We start from the raw sequence: 16,469 nt of genomic DNA, 5'->3' as shown, positions 1-16,469 counted from the left end.
ACACCGGTGTTGTACTGAACATGAAATGTCTCACACTCCTTTGGTAGAGACTTCATGGTCATGAACACTACAAATTTCTCATGCATGGAAGACCCGAGGTATTTGTTTATCTTAGTAACGATAGAGATCATTTTCTTTATGAATGACCTAACACCATTTCCATCGTACTTTGCATTAACAAACTCTATCATCAAAGAGCATGCATATGCCTTGGAGGACCCCGTAAAATGAGAAGCTACCTTCTGAAGATACTACTTGGTTGTCTCACAATCTGGTATAGAACCCTTAATAGGATCCTTGATGCTTCTCATGATGATGATCATGCACTTAGTGTTGGATCTTTCCCACTAGATCTTATCGATGTTGTACAACATCCACTTATGGTCATACTGAGGTCTACACATTATGGCCTATGTGGGTTTCTCAAACCACAGTGAGTAATCTATTTCACCTACTGTGGTTATCATGTCAACATCCTCCCGCCATGAATGTAATTAATACATCTAGCGATTTAATATGCGCTATCTAGCCAATCAGCATGGTAGTGTGTGCACCTTTGCTAAATTAAACAGAAAAATATTTAAGACAACTGAAATAAAATAGTGAAGTATAGAACTTGCATGAATTAAATATTTAACATTGGTCAAATAATAACTATGCTGATAATCAAATTTTTTGGTTCTAAAATTCTAACTATCGTTGGGTGATCTAAAAACATAAAACTTTTACAAAATATGGTAACAATATCCAATGTTAGTTAAAATATTCAATTACCATAGATTTTCTGAATTATATGCAATTTAAACAATAATTAATTCACGTTTATTTCATAATTAACCAAAATTGCATAAAAATTAACCAAAGTACGGATCGGAAATAAAATTTTCCATAAATATCTCTGTAATTTTTTAATCAGAAAAAATATTTCTAAAAATTTTCTGACTTATTTTACTAATTGTTTTTCTATTTTATTTTTCTAGGAAATAAATCAAAATCAAAATTCGTTGAAAAATAAAAAAAGGCCAAACTGGCCTTTTGGCCCAGCCCACCTAGGCCACTCGAATGGTGGAGAAGCGGTTGTACGCGCCTAGGCCGCGGCCTGGGTTTAGGCTGCAATTTCGACCCGTGTGCGGGTGTGCCCCTCCCCTCCTTTATCCTGACCGTCCGATTACAATCCAGTGTCCCTAGTTAGCTTGTGTGTTGTACCCTGGCTATATAATAACACTGAGAAAGCGGAGGGGGTGAAACCCTAGCCTCAATTTCCACTTCCCTATAGATGTACATGAGGCACGGGCCCGTTAACCCGGCCCGAGGCCCGTTTTTTTGGCCCGGTTCGCGCCCGACCCGGCACGTATGGAATGGGCCCGGGCTGGCACAGCCCAGTGGAGCAGGTCGTGCCTGGGCCGCTGGCCAAGCACGTGGGCCGGCATGGCACAGCCTGCTCCGTGCGGACAGCCCGGTCGGGGCCCGTAGCCGACGCCGTGGCCAGCCGCCCCCTTAACTCCTCGGCTCCTCGCCCCATGGGCCCCACCTCTCAGTCCCTCGCACTCGTATTCGCACCCGCTCGCTCCCTGCTCCCTCTCTCTCCCGACTCGGCGGCGATTGACTTGGCGAATCGGCGAATCCCCTCCGTCGCGGCGCCGCCCCGATCCAGCGACCTCGACTTCCGTCCCCGACGCCGGTGACCTCGATCCACCAGCTCCTCTCTAACCCTAACCCCTCTCCCCTATCCAATCCCCTCTCTCTCGGTGAACTATGTGAGTTCGTGTTGTCGTCTCGCCCTCCCCTCCGGCCCTCCCCCGCTCGCCGTCATCTCTAATCGGTCTCTGTCTGTCGTGTGTCGTTTGGGTGGCCCCCGTGTTCTCCGGCATCGGGCTCCGGTAGCACAGGTAAACCCTAACCCTAGATCTTTCGTAAACCCTAACCCTAATTGTATATTGTTCTGCTCTTTTGTAGGTCAGATGTTGATGCCTCGTTGTAACGCCCTGAATTTGGGGGTAGAATTTTTTTCTTCTTTTCTCTCACCAAATTCGGGCGTTACTCTCTTTTCTCTTTCCCTGTTTGCTCCTTCTTCCCAATTTCAAACCAGTATAACGGCATGTGTCCGTGTCATGTATAAACCAAAACCTAAGTGTCATGGGTGTTGCATCATGCCGAAGCACATTTCTTTGTCTGATGTTGAGTGTTCGTCTCGTTCCGTTCCGGATTTTGATTCGCGTTTTAAGTCCGTTTAGTGGTCCGCGCGCGTCGTGGGTTTTCAATCCGCGAAGTGGCTCGGCCCAGCCCAACTTAGCCCAGCCCAGCTCAGCCGGCCCGGCCCGCCCCGGCCTGCGCGCCCCTGGCGCCCAAAACCCCCCCATGCGCCCCCATCCTCTCTCTCTCTCTCTCATTTGGATCTCCCGCGCAACAACCTCTCCTCTCCCTCTTCCACCTCTCTCTCCCCGTGGTGCCCTAGGATTTGGAGACGGCGATCACCGGATTTTGGACCCCGAGGTGAGCTCCCCTCCCCTCCCCTTCTCTTCTCTCTCTCCCTCCCCCTCCTCTTCTTCCCCCCGCGCGCGCCCTCCCTCTCCCCCTGCCCGCGCGCGACCCCGCCCGACCTCGGCCCTCCCCGGCGGCGCTCGGCCGCCTGCCCCTGCCCGGCGGCGCTCGGCCCTGCTCGGCCCTCCCCGGCGGCGCTCGGCCGCCTGCCCCTGCCCGTCCCGCGGCGGCTCCCCGCCCGGCCTCCCTCCCCGGCGGCGTGCGACCCCCGCTCGGCCCCGCTCGGCCCTCCCCGGCGGCGCTCGGCCGCCTGCCCCTGCCCGTCCCGCGGCGGCTCCCCGCTCGGCCCCGCTCGGCCCCTCCCCCTCCCCCTCCCTCCCCGGCGGCGCTCGGCCCCGTCCCGGCCTCCCCGGCGGCGCTCGGCCCCCGCCCGGCCTCCCCGCTCGCCCGCGCGCCCCCACCCCCCGGCTCGGCCGCCATGGCCGGCTCGGCCGCCCCCGCGCCCTGCCCCGTGCCCGCCCGGCTCGGCCGCCCCCGTGCCCGCCCGGCTCGGCCGCCCCTGGCCGGTTCAACCGCCCCCTGGGTCGGTTCAACCGCCCCCCCCCCCCCCCGTTCGGCCGCCCGTTCCCGTCCCGGCCTCGCCCGACCGTATCTTCGCTCGCCCGCGCTCGCGGTGATTATTCGTTAATTAGCGTGTTGCGTCGCGCGCTTCGCCGCGCGACGGATTTGTCTAAATTCAGATTCTATCTTGTGTGCGTCGTGCGCTTCGTCGCGCGACGATCCATTTTTGTTTCAGGTTGTTTAAGGTGTAACGCCGCGTGTGTATTCACGCGACGTTCCACTTTGGACTCAGTTTAGTCGACGTATGCCGTCGTGCGCTTCGTCGCGCGACGTTTAACGTCTCCTCGTATCTAAGGCGAAGTGTCTCGTTGCGTGCTCGGTCGCGCGACGAGTCGTTAACTTTTTAATTTGTTTTAGAGAGCTTTGTCGCGCGTCTCGCCATGCGACCATTCTTTTTATCTATCTCCACCTGCTTATAATAATTAGACATGAAACATGACTTTACTTTACGCTAAACATAGTGTCTACATTAAATTTCCTTCCATTAAGCGAGTAGTTAATTTATAATCATGTAACGTGATCGTTTCTCGACTGTCTTTTCCTCTTTCTCTCTTAACCGTACTCGCGAGCCCGCGTGGAACGTCTGTTTACTTATTGCATTCTATTGTATGGTGTACTGTTCTTTTGTATTAAATGTGTGGATGTATGTATGTTTGCGCTCGCATAGAGAACGATCCGGTTGAAGAGCCCGAGGAACTCGCAGGAGAAGCCCCTGAGCAGCAGTCGGTTGGTGGAGGCAAGTGTCCCTTGACCTATCTCTGTCCTATTCATTCTTTAATTCACCTCCCGCTTTACATATTTATGCCTAAGGTTTGACTAGCTTTTGTTATCCCTATCCTTGCTTACCTATTTGGGTTGGATTATTACTGTTTAGCTTTATGCTATTGCTCAACTCTAATCAATGAACATGATGAGATTATCTATGATACGCTGTTTTCCCTTCTCTTATTATGATGTTGTACTTGTGACCTTCAAGGGGGCTCGAGCGGTTTCTCGAGTGCCTCTCCGTAAGGACCTGTTCTATGGATGACCGCCCGGGAAAACAGTGCAACCATGAGGGTGGAATGGGATGCCCTTAGCTGAATAATTAGAGGATCCGGGGTGTAGTTCACTTAGCCGTCGTGCCGTCAATGGGGCTCGGTGTATGCGGCTCGCTCTGCCAAGGTTGATTTGTCCCTTGGGGAGGAGTGCGGTACATTTAGGAAACCTAACGGGTGGCTACAGCCCCGGGGAATCTTTGTAAAGGCTACGTAGTGATGCCCTGCTAGGCCACCTAGGTAGTGGTCAATGGGGAGTAGCTCTCTCCGGGCAGAATGGGAATCACGGCTTGTGGGTAAAGTGCACAACCTCTGCAGAGTGTTTGAAAACTGATATATCAGCCATGCTCACGGTTATGAGCGGCCAAGGGAGCTCCAATGATTAGTGGTACTTGATCAGAGATACTTTGGTACAGGTGGCAATGAGATTGATGGTTTTAGTTATGACTATGGTGCTGGTAAGTGGTATTCTTTCCGTTTGGAAAGGGTACATCGGGTTAATAACTTGGGTTAATGCTAAAACTTGGCTTTCTACTAGTAAGTAATAATCTGACCAACTAAAAGCAACTGCTTGACTTATCCCCACATAAAGCTAGTCCACTACAGCCAAACAGGATACTTGCTGAGTATGTTGATGTGTACTCACCCTTGCTCTACACACCAACCCCCCCCAGGTTGTCAGCATTGCAACCACTGCTCAGGCGAAGATGAAGCTGTGGAAGGAGACTTCCAGGAGTTCCAAGACTACGACGAGTTCTAGGAGTGGGTTAGCGGCAACCCCCAGTCGGCTGCCTGTGAAGGCCGCGTTTATCTACGTTTCTTTTCCGCACTTTGATTTATTGTAAGAACTATATGGACGTCTCAGACGTACGATGTAATCGACTATTATTCCCTTTTAATACTATTTTGAGCACTGTGTGATGATGTCCATATTATGTAACTGTTGTGTACGTGAATAACTAATCCTGGCACGTACATGGTTCGCATTCGGTTTGCCTTTTAAAACCGGGTGTGACATAAGTGGTATCAAAGCCGTGCTGACTGTAGGACCGCTAACCTAGAGTAGAATGGTCGTTCTAAGGACTATAGACCTCTGTCCCTTCCTTGACTTTGTCATCCCTTCAAAAGTTGGTCATACCGACCAAACCTATGTTCTACTATATATTATACCTTGCTGAAAAACATGTTTTATTCTAATCCTTCATTCACTTATGATTCATTATTTGCTGGTCATATTGATTCTGTTCTCACCCTTTTGCTTGCGATGTCTTTTGTAGATGGCTCGACTTAGACACACTGCACGTAAGTCAGTCATCCCCTTCTTACCCTCCCGCCTTGCTGAGCGTCCGCTTCGCCGTCCCGTGGCCGGACAGTCTAGCCACTTGGAGAGACTGCACCACCGCCTGCTTGAGGAGCAGGAACGTCGACGACAGGAGCAGGAGCAGCAGGGCTCTTCTTTCTCGCTCCACCAGGAGATAGAGTCTGTGAGGAGCTGCTCCCCTGTGCTTCCTCTGGAGCCGCCCCCTGCACCACCACTGGGCGTCCCAGCTTCTGGAGTAGCTGCTGGAGGAGACCCAGACGACGGAGATGGCGACGACAGCTCGAGCCACGACACCGACTTCTCTGCTAACCTTGAGCCGGAAGGATGGGTTGCTCGACCCATCACTCGCGACGCTGCTCGCGGGTGTCACTTCCACGATGCGCTCGACACCCTGCTACGTCGGGTATTTGACCGGCATACTTGGTCCGTCGAGTATCGCTGTGTGGTCTACCAGCATAGTCGCGGGGTCCACCCGGACCGCTGGGAGGCAACCTGCTTGGTGCGCTGTCCGGAGAACAGTCTCCAGGGTGCTGAGGTCTGCTCAGAGCACTATTCTATCTCTGAGCGGGACTCGGCTGAGGCAGCCATGCAAGATGCTGCACGGCGTGCGCTTTCGCACTACTGCTCGGTTTTCGGTGGGGCAGCTGATGGTCTTGACCTGAAGTATTACCCCCGCCGTTCATCTGGCAGCACAGGAGGCGTGATTGTCTCACCTGTCGGTGAGGGCAATCCTAGGTTGAGCAGCACAGTCAACCTGGCCGTCGTGCTAAACACGGAGCTGGACCATGCATTAGACGAGCTGAGTAGGGCTCGTGCTGAGATCGCCCTGCTGCGGGCTGAGCGCGCGGAACGTCGTCACCTGGATGGTGGTTCCCCCGCTCCCGTCAGGATTCAGCACCCGTACCGCTCACCTCAGCGTGGACACCAGTCTTATGGCAATCCCGACTGCAAGACCAAGATAACTCTAGAACCATAGATCGTTAGAGTTGGATCTTGTAATTAATACGAAATATATATACATAGAAGCTTCAGTCTTAGCGTTAGTCTCAGTTTTAGTTAGTCTTAGTTAGACAGGGTAGTTTGCTATATCCTGTGCATTTATGTTTGTCATGATGAACTATGTTTGGTTTGGATCTTTGTAATGATTGTCACCAGAGTGTGGGTATCCCCTGCATTTTGGTTTACCTATTATGTTAATGGAGTTAGTTATATAGTTGGGAAACCCATTATTCTCCTTTCCTCTTTATCTGAGAAGATGTGTGGTCTGTGTTGGAGATCAGTGAAGATGCTCATCTGTTCAGTGCTGTTGAAGAATTCTATTCTCTTTCCTTATGCTGCAAGATTTGCCAGATCAGTTCTGATGTGTGGTTGCATTCTGCAGATGTCAGAGAACAGGCGCAGAGGAGGAAGGCGTGCTCAGCAGGAGCGAGCCGCTCAACAGGAAGAGGTGCCCCAGCAGCAGCACCTGCCGCCCCCGCCCCCGATGTCCATCGAGCAGATGTTTCTGATGCAGACTCAGGCAGTTCAAGCCATCGGTCAGACCTTGGCCGCCATTCAGCAGCAGCAGCAGCAACAGCAGCAGGCCCCACCTCAGCCTCAGATGCCTCAGATGCCCAGAGACAAGCGTGCTGAATTCATGAGAGGTCATCCACCAACGTTCGCTCATTCTTCTGACCCCATGGATGCTGAAGATTGGCTGCGCACTGTGGAGCGGGAGTTGCATACAGCTCAGTGCGATGACAGGGAGAAAGTTCTGTATGGTCCTCGTCTGTTGAGAGGAGCAGCCCAGTCATGGTGGGAGTCTTACCTCGCCACCCATGCCCACCCTGACGCCATCACTTGGGAAGAGTTCAGAGGAAGCTTTCGTCAGTACCATGTCCCTGCAGGTCTGATGACAGTGAAGAAAGAGGAGTTCCTGGCTCTCAAGCAAGGGCCATTGTCGGTCAGTGAGTACCGAGACAGGTTTCCGCAACTGTCTCGTTATGCTCCTGAAGATGTCAACACCGACGCCAAGCGACAGTACCGTTTCCTGAGAGGCTTGGTTGACCCTCTGCAGTACCAACTGATGAATCACACCTTCCCGACATTCCAGCACCTGATTGACAGAGCAATCATGACGGAGAGGAAGCGTAAGGAAATGGAGGATCGTAAGCGCAAGATCAGTGGACCCCAGCCTGGAAGCAGCAGCCGTCCTCGTTTCTCAGGCAATCAACCTCAGCAGTTCAGGCAGAACCAGCGTCCACCTCAGCAGCATCAGCAGTTTCAAAGGCAGTATCCTCAGCACTAGTACCAGAACCGTCAGAGCAATCAGTCAGGAGGTCAGTTTCAGAAGCAGAATCAGCAGGCACATCGTCTTCCTGCCCCAGCAAACCAGCAGAGCAATCAGGCAGCACCAGCTCAGGTTGGAAACAGGGCGTGTTTCCACTGTGGAGAGCAAGGCCACTGGGTGATGCAATGTCCGAAGAAGGCAGCCCAGCAGCAGTCAGGCCCCAATGCCCCAGCGAAGCAGAATGTGCCTCAGCCTGGAGCAGGCAATCGCTCTCAGCTGCGTTATAATCATGGAAGACTGAACCACTTGGAGGCTGAAGCAGTTCAGGAGACCCCCGGCATGATAGTAGGTATGTTCCCAGTCGTCTCCCATATTGCAGAAGTGTTATTTGATACTGGAGCAACGCATTCTTTCATTACTGCATCATGGGTAGAAGCACATAATCTTCCAATTACTACCATGTCAACCCCCATTCAAATTGACTCAGCCGGTGGTAGAATTCGAGCCGATAGCATTTGTTTGAATATAAGTGTGGAAATAAGGGGGATAGCGTTTCCCGCCAACCTTATAGTAATGGGTACTCAGGGAGTAGATGTCATCCTAGGGATGAATTGGCTAGATAAGTATCAGGCAGTTATCAGTTGTGATAAAAGGACCATCAAGTTGGTGTCTCCACTAGGAGAGGAAGTGGTGACCGAGTTAGTCCCGCCTGAGCCAAAGAAAGGAAGTTGTTATCAGATAGCTGTCGATAGCAGTGAAGCAGACCCGATCGAGAGGATCAAGGTTGTGTCCGAGTTCCCGGATGTGTTTCCAAAGGACTTACCGGGTATGCCACCAGAGCGGAAAGTTGAATTTGCCATAGAGCTTCTTCCTGGAACCGCCCCTATCTTTAAGAGAGCTTACAGGATATCTGGACCAGAGTTGGTTGAGCTTAAGAAGCAGATTGATGAGCTGTCAGAGAAAGGTTACATTCGGCCAAGCACCTCGCCTTGGGCCGCCCCTGTCCTATTTGTGGAGAAGAAAGATGGCACCAAGAGGATGTGCATCGATTATCGAGCTTTGAATGAGGTCACGATCAAGAACAAGTATCCCTTGCCCAGAATAGAAGATCTGTTCGACCAGTTGAGAGGAGCCAGTGTGTTCTCCAAGATTGATCTGAGGTCAGGTTATCATCAGCTCAGGATCCGACCTTCGGACATTCCGAAGACGGCATTCATTTCCAAGTATGGGTTGTATGAGTTCACGGTGATGTCATTTGGTTTGACCAATGCGCCAGCGTTCTTCATGAACTTGATGAACAGTGTATTCATGGATTACCTTGATAAGTTTGTGGTGGTATTCATTGATGACATTCTGGTTTATTCTCAAAGCGAAGAAGAGCATGCAGATCATTTGAGGATGGTGTTGCAGAGATTGCGAGAGCACCAGTTGTATGCAAAGTTGAGCAAGTGTGAGTTCTGGATCAGTGAAGTCCTGTTCTTGGGTCATATAATCAACAAAGAAGGATTGGCTGTGGATCCGAAGAAAGTAGCAGACATTCTGAACTGGAAAGCGCCAACAGATGCTCGAGGAATCAAGAGTTTCATTGGAATGGCCGGATATTATCGGCGATTCATTGAAGGGTTTTCGAAGATTGCGAAACCTATGACAGCGTTGCTAGGCAACAAAGTTGAGTTCAAGTGGACCCAGAAATGCCAAGAGGCCTTTGAAGCGCTGAAAGAGAAGTTGACTACAGCGCCTGTCCTAGTCTTGCCTGATGTGCACAAGCCCTTCTCGGTGTATTGTGATGCTTGCTACACAGGTTTGGGATGTGTGTTGATGCAAGAGGGAAGAGTTGTGGCTTACTCGTCCCGACAGTTGAAGGTTCATGAGAAGAATTACCCAATCCATGACCTAGAGTTGGCAGCAGTGGTTCATGCACTGAAGTCATGGAGGCACTATCTGTATGGACAGAAATGCGATGTTTACACAGATCACAAGAGTCTGAAGTACATATTCACTCAGTCAGAGTTGAACATGAGGCAACGAAGATGGTTAGAGTTGATCAAAGATTATGAGTTGGAAATTCATTACCATCCAGGCAAAGCAAACATAGTGGCAGATGCTTTGAGCAGAAAGAGTCAAGTCAATCTGATGGTCGCTCGTCCGATGCCTTATGAGTTGGCCAAGGAGTTTGACAGGTTGAGTCTCGGATTTCTGAACAATTCGCGAGGAGTCACAGTCGAGTTGGAACCTACCTTGGAGCGCGAAATCAAAGAAGCGCAGAAGAGTGATGAGAAGATCAGTGAGATTCGGCGACTGATTCTAGATGGCAAAGGCAAAGATTTTCGAGAAGATGCAGAAGGCGTGATATGGTTCAAAGACCGCTTGTGTGTTCCCAATGTCCAGTCTATTCGGGAGTTGATCCTTAAGGAAGCTCATGAGACAGCCTATTCGATTCACCCTGGCAGTGAGAAGATGTATCAGGATCTGAAGAAGAAATTCTGGTGGTACGGAATGAAAAGGGAGATCGCAGAGCATGTGGCTATGTGTGATAGTTGTCGAAGAATTAAGGCAGAGCACCAGAGACCTGCTGGATTGTTGCAACCGTTGCAGATCCCTCAGTGGAAATGGGATGAAATTGGTATGGATTTCATAGTCGGATTACCTCGCACTCGAGCCGGCTACGATTCCATTTGGGTAGTAGTGGACCGCTTGACCAAGTCAGCCCACTTCATACCTGTCAAGACCAACTATAGCAGTGCAGTATTGGCAGAATTGTATATGTCTCGGATCGTTTGTCTTCATGGTGTGCCAAAGAAGATAGTGTCAGACAGAGGAACGCAGTTCACCTCTCATTTCTGGCAGCAGTTGCATGAAGCTTTGGGCACGCATCTGAATTTCAGTTCAGCTTATCATCCGCAGACAGATGGCCAGACCGAAAGAACCAATCAAATTCTCGAAGACATGTTGAGAGCCTGTGCGTTGCAAGATCAGTCCGAATGGGACAAGAGATTGCCTTATGCGGAGTTTTCCTATAACAACACTTATCAGGCCAGTTTGAAGATGTCACCATTTCAGGCGCTCTATGGAAGGAGTTGTAGAACTCCGTTGCAATGGAATCAGCCTGGAGAGAAGCAAGTGTTTGGGCCAGACATTTTGCTTGAAGCCGAAGAGAACATCAAGATGGTTCGAGAGAATCTGAAGATAGCGCAATCGAGGCAGCAAAGCTATGCAGACACAAGAAGAAGAGAGCTGAGTTTCGAAGTCGGAGACTTTGTCTATCTGAAAGTGTCACCGATCAGAGGAGTCAGAAGATTCGGAGTGAAAGGCAAGCTAGCACCCCGCTACATTGGCCCGTATCAGATTCTTGCAAGACGTGGAGAAGTGGCCTATCAGCTCAGTTTGCCCGAAAATTTGTCTGCTGTGCATGATGTCTTTCATGTGTCTCAGTTGAAGAAGTGCTTGCGTGTGCCAGAAGAGCAGTTGCCAGTGGAAGGTCTTGAAGTCCAGGAGGACTTGACCTACGTTGAGAAGCCAGTGCAAATCCTTGAGATTGCAGACAGAGTCACCCGAAGGAAGACCATCAGAATGTGCAAAGTCAGATGGGATCATCACTCCGAGGAAGAAGCAACCTGGGAGCGTGAAGATGATCTGATGGCTAAATACCCCGAGCTCTTTGCTAGCCAACCCTGAATCTCGAGGGCGAGATTCTTTTAAGGGGGATAGGTTTGTAACGCCCTGAATTTGGGGGTAGAATTTTTTTCTTCTTTTCTCTCACCAAATTCGGGCGTTACTCTCTTTTCTCTTTCCCCGTTTGCTCCTTCTTCCCAATTTCAAACCAGTATAACGGCATGTGTCCGTGTCATGTATAAACCAAAACCTAAGTGTCATGGGTGTTGCATCATGCCGAAGCACATTTCTTTGTCTGATGTTGAGTGTTCGTCTCGTTCCGTTCCGGATTTTGATTCGCGTTTTAAGTCCGTTTAGTGGTCCGCGCGCGTCGTGGGTTTTCAATCCGCGAAGTGGCTCGGCCCAGCCCAACTTAGCCCAGCCCAGCTCAGCCGGCCCGGCCCGCCCCGGCCTGCGCGCCCCTGGCGCCCAAACCCCCCCCATGCGCCCCCATCCTCTCTCTCTCTCATTTGGATCTCCCGCGCAACAACCTCTCCTCTCCCTCTTCCACCTCTCTCTCCCCGTGGTGCCCTAGGATTTGGAGACGGCGATCACCGGATTTTGGACCCCGAGGTGAGCTCCCCTCCCATCCCCTTCTCTTCTCTCTCTCCCTCCCCCTCCTCTTCTTCCCCCCGCGCGCGCCCTCCCTCTCCCCCTGCCCGCGCGCGACCCCGCCCAACCTCGGCCCTCCCCGGCGGCGCTCGGCCGCCTGCCCCTGCCCGGCGGCGCTCGGCCCCGCTCGGCCCTCCCCGGCGGCGCTCGGCCGTCTGCCCCTGCCCGTCCCGCGGCGGCTCCCCGCCCGGCCTCCCTCCCCGGCGGCGTGCGGCCCCCGCTCGGCCCCGCTCGGCCCTCCCCGGCGGCGCTCGGCCGCCTGCCCCTGTCCGTCCCGCGGCGGCTCCCCGCTCGGCCCCGCTCGGCCCCTCCCCCTCCCTCCCCGGCGGCGCTCGGCCCCGTCCCGGCCTCCCCGGCGGCGCTCGGCCCCCGCCCGACCTCCCCGCTCGCCCGCGTGCCCCCACCCCCCGGCTCGGCCGCCCCTGGCCGGTTCAACCGCCCCCTGGGCCGGTTCAACCGCCCCCCCCCCCCCCCCCCCCCCCCCGTTCGGCCGCCCGTTCCCGTCCCGGCCTCGCCCGACCGTATCTTCGCTCGCCCGCGCTCGCGGTGATTATTCGTTAATTAGCGTGTTGCGTCGCGCGCTTCGCCGCACGACGGATTTGTCTAAATTCAGATTCTATCTTGTGTGCGTCGTGCGCTTCGTCGCGCGACGATGCATTTTTGTTTCAGGTTGTTTAAGGTGTAACGCCGCGTGTGTATTCACGCGACGTTCCACTTTGGACTCAGTTTAGTCGACGTATGCCGTCGTGCGCTTCGTCGCGCGACGTTTAACGTCTCCTCGTATCTAAGGCGAAGTGTCTCGTTGCGTGCTCGGTCGCGCGACGAGTCGTTAACTTTTTAATTTGTTTTAGAGAGCTTTGTCGCGCGTCTCGCCACGCGACCATTCTTTTTATCTATCTCCACCTGCTTATAATAATTAGACATGAAACATGACTTTACTTTACGCTAAACATAGTGTCTACATTAAATTTCCTTCCATTAAGCGAGTAGTTAATTTATAATCATGTAACGTGATCGTTTCTCGACTGTCTTTTCCTCTTTCTCTCTTAACCGTACTCGCGAGCCCGCGTGGAACGTCTGTTTACTTATTGCATTCTATTGTATGGTGTACTGTTCTTTTGTATTAAATGTGTGGATGTATGTATGTTTGCGCTCGCATAGAGAACGATCCGGTTGAAGAGCCCGAGGAACTCGCAGGAGAAGCCCCTGAGCAACAGTCGGTTGGTGGAGGCAAGTGTCCCTTGACCTATCTCTGTCCTATTCATTCTTTAATTCACCTCCCGCTTTACATATTTATGCCTAAGGTTTGACTAGCTTTTGTTATCCCTATCCTTGCTTACCTATTTGGGTTGGATTATTACTGTTTAGCTTTATGCTATTGCTCAACTCTAATCAATGAACATGATGAGATTATCTATGATACGCTGTTTTCCCTTCTCTTATTATGATGTTGTACTTGTGACCTTCAAGGGGGCTCGAGCGGTTTCTCGAGTGCCTCTCCGTAAGGACCTGTTCTATGGATGACCGCCCGGGAAAACAGTGCAACCATGAGGGTGGAATGGGATGCCCTTAGCTGAATAATTAGAGGATCCGGGGTGTAGTTCACTTAGCCGTCGTGCCGTCAATGGGGCTCGGTGTATGCGGCTCGCTCTGCCAAGGTTGATTTGTCCCTTGGGGAGGAGTGCGGTACATTTAGGAAACCTAACGGGTGGCTACAGCCCCGGGGAATCTTTGTAAAGGCTACGTAGTGATGCCCTGCTAGGCCACCTAGGTAGTGGTCAATGGGGAGTAGCTCTCTCCGGGCAGAATGGGAATCACGGCTTGTGGGTAAAGTGCACAACCTCTGCAGAGTGTTTGAAAACTGATATATCAGCCATGCTCACGGTTATGAGCGGCCAAGGGAGCTCCAATGATTAGTGGTACTTGATCAGAGATACTTTGGTACAGGTGGCAATGAGATTGATGGTTTTAGTTATGACTATGGTGCTGGTAAGTGGTATTCTTTCCGTTTGGAAAGGGTACATCGGGTTAATAACTTGGGTTAATGCTAAAACTTGGCTTTCTACTAGTAAGTAATAATCTGACCAACTAAAAGCAACTGCTTGACTTATCCCCACATAAAGCTAGTCCACTACAGCCAAACAGGATACTTGCTGAGTATGTTGATGTGTACTCACCCTTGCTCTACACACCAACCCCCCCCCAGGTTGTCAGCATTGCAACCACTGCTCAGGCGAAGATGAAGCTGTGGAAGGAGACTTCCAGGAGTTCCAAGACTACGACGAGTTCTAGGAGTGGGTTAGCGGCAACCCCCAGTCGGCTGCCTGTGAAGGCCGCGTTTATCTACGTTTCTTTTCCGCACTTTGATTTATTGTAAGAACTATATGGACGTCTCAGACGTACGATGTAATCGACTATTATTCCCTTTTAATACTATTTTGAGCACTGTGTGATGATGTCCATATTATGTAACTGCTGTGTACGTGAATAACTGATCCTGGCACGTACATGGTTCGCATTCGGTTTGCCTTTTAAAACCGGGTGTGACACTCGTCTTCCTCCTCTGGGGTAGATCGGGCACGGCGACTGCGTGCTCCGTTGAGGGACGGTGCTGGAGTTCGGTCGTCCGCGGTGAAGGTCGCCATGGCGGATGATGACGATGTCAATCCGGTCACCGGCAACGACGACCTTCGCGCGGTAGGGCTTGTCCCAGATGAGAGGTTTTTTTAATGTGTTGCATTTACTTGGAGAGTGAACTGGGTGTGAGTATAGTACATATTATGCTGATGTCAAAAATGAATTGTATAAACTGTTTACTAAATATGAGACTAAGTTTGGTGCAGTTAGGGCTCAAAGGGCTGCTCAGCCTTCTATTCATACAGGTAAAAGAAAATAAGCTTGGGGAAGAATATTTGGAGATTCCAGTTCAGGTGTTGTTGGTCCTCCCCCTAGCTCTACCCCTTCTGCTTCATCTTCATCTGCTATTTGTGAGCTCTCAGCCTACTTAGACAGTGACAATGTCACTTCTTATGAGGATGATTTTGATATACTTCTCTGGTGGCGTGACCACAAGCTAACATATCCAGTTTTATCCATAATGGCTAGGGATATTATGTCTGTTCCTGTATCTATTGTCTCTTCAGAGTCTTGTTTCAGTTTGACAGGGAGGATAATTGAGGAGCGACGACGACGCTTATTGCCTGAGAATGTGGAGATGCTGACTTGCTTAAAAGATTGGGAATTAGGAGAAAAGAGAGAACAACATGTTGTTGACAATCCAGAGCTTGAGGACTCATTCCAGAACTTATTCCTTGATGAAGATGAACCTGTTGCTACTTAGTGACTTTTGGTAGTTACTACTTAGTTCTGGTCTTCTAGACTGTGATGTGGTCATCTGATCTGTGCTTTCACTGCTTTGTGCCTTTGTCATTGAGTGATTGTGAGATAGTCATTTTGTATTGTAATATACATGTTGGGTCTATGCTTCGTCGCCGAAGGTCTTCAAGGGAGAAGCAGCTTTCGGCTGAAGTTGTTTGCACGAGATGGCCGAAGGTTCCTTTTCATAAAGCTTCGACAGTACAAACCGACTTAAAGATAGAATGACTTTTTAGTCCAGGAAGGTCTGAGTCAATGTTGTAAGCTTTTATAAGGGGCATACTTGTAATTCCTCACAGGCTGCGTCCTGTGCCTATAAATAGTGAACAGTATTCTGTTGCTGTTCACGCATTCTGATAACGGCAATCGCATATTCTGGAATTCAACCTTTTGCCAAGGCAAAGGTACTATGGTATTCAATGATAAAAACATAAGAAGTAAATATAATATAATTCGTTTATGATTTATTTACCTCTTCTATACCTTTTTATTTTATGTCGTCTTACAATATCTATTGAAATTCTATTACGAAGATTTAAGCTTCGTAATTTTACTCTCTTCAACCTTCGTCCAAGGCTCATTATCCTCAAGGGAATAATGTTTCATGGACGAAGGACGGTAACATTTAACACTTTGTGTTGCCTTGTTCTTAATTCATAGCACTTGAGAACAAGTTCCCAACAATACATTTGTAACAGATACAAACTTAGTGATTAAACTTTGAGCTGGCTGCACTCTTTTTTCCTTTCTAGGGTTTCTCACAAGGGTGAGTTTTACCTAGAAAAGTTTTTAATGAGGCAGCATTGCACAAAACAGCTCATTTATTATATTTGTCTATATTTTCTGCTGTTTTTTTAACTTTGGCTAAATTTATCTATATTTTCTGCTGTTTGGGAACATTAGCGGGCTGGTGCTGGCACGACCCGTTTTTTTGAGCGTGCCTAGCGGGCTGGCCCGGCACGAAAAGTGGCCCAGAGGGCCGTGCCTGGGCCAACGGCCAGACACGTGGGCTCTCTAGGCACGGCCCGTTCAGCCCGTATACCCGGGCCGGCCCGTTGGCTGATGGGTCGTGCTTCCTCGGGCCCGTGCCGGGCCAACCTGT

Source organism: Zea mays, chromosome 3 (assembly GCF_902167145.1).
Source record: "Zea mays cultivar B73 chromosome 3, Zm-B73-REFERENCE-NAM-5.0, whole genome shotgun sequence".
Classification (NCBI taxonomy): Eukaryota; Viridiplantae; Streptophyta; class Magnoliopsida; order Poales; family Poaceae; genus Zea; species Zea mays.
This window is presented reverse-complemented; position numbering follows the sequence as displayed.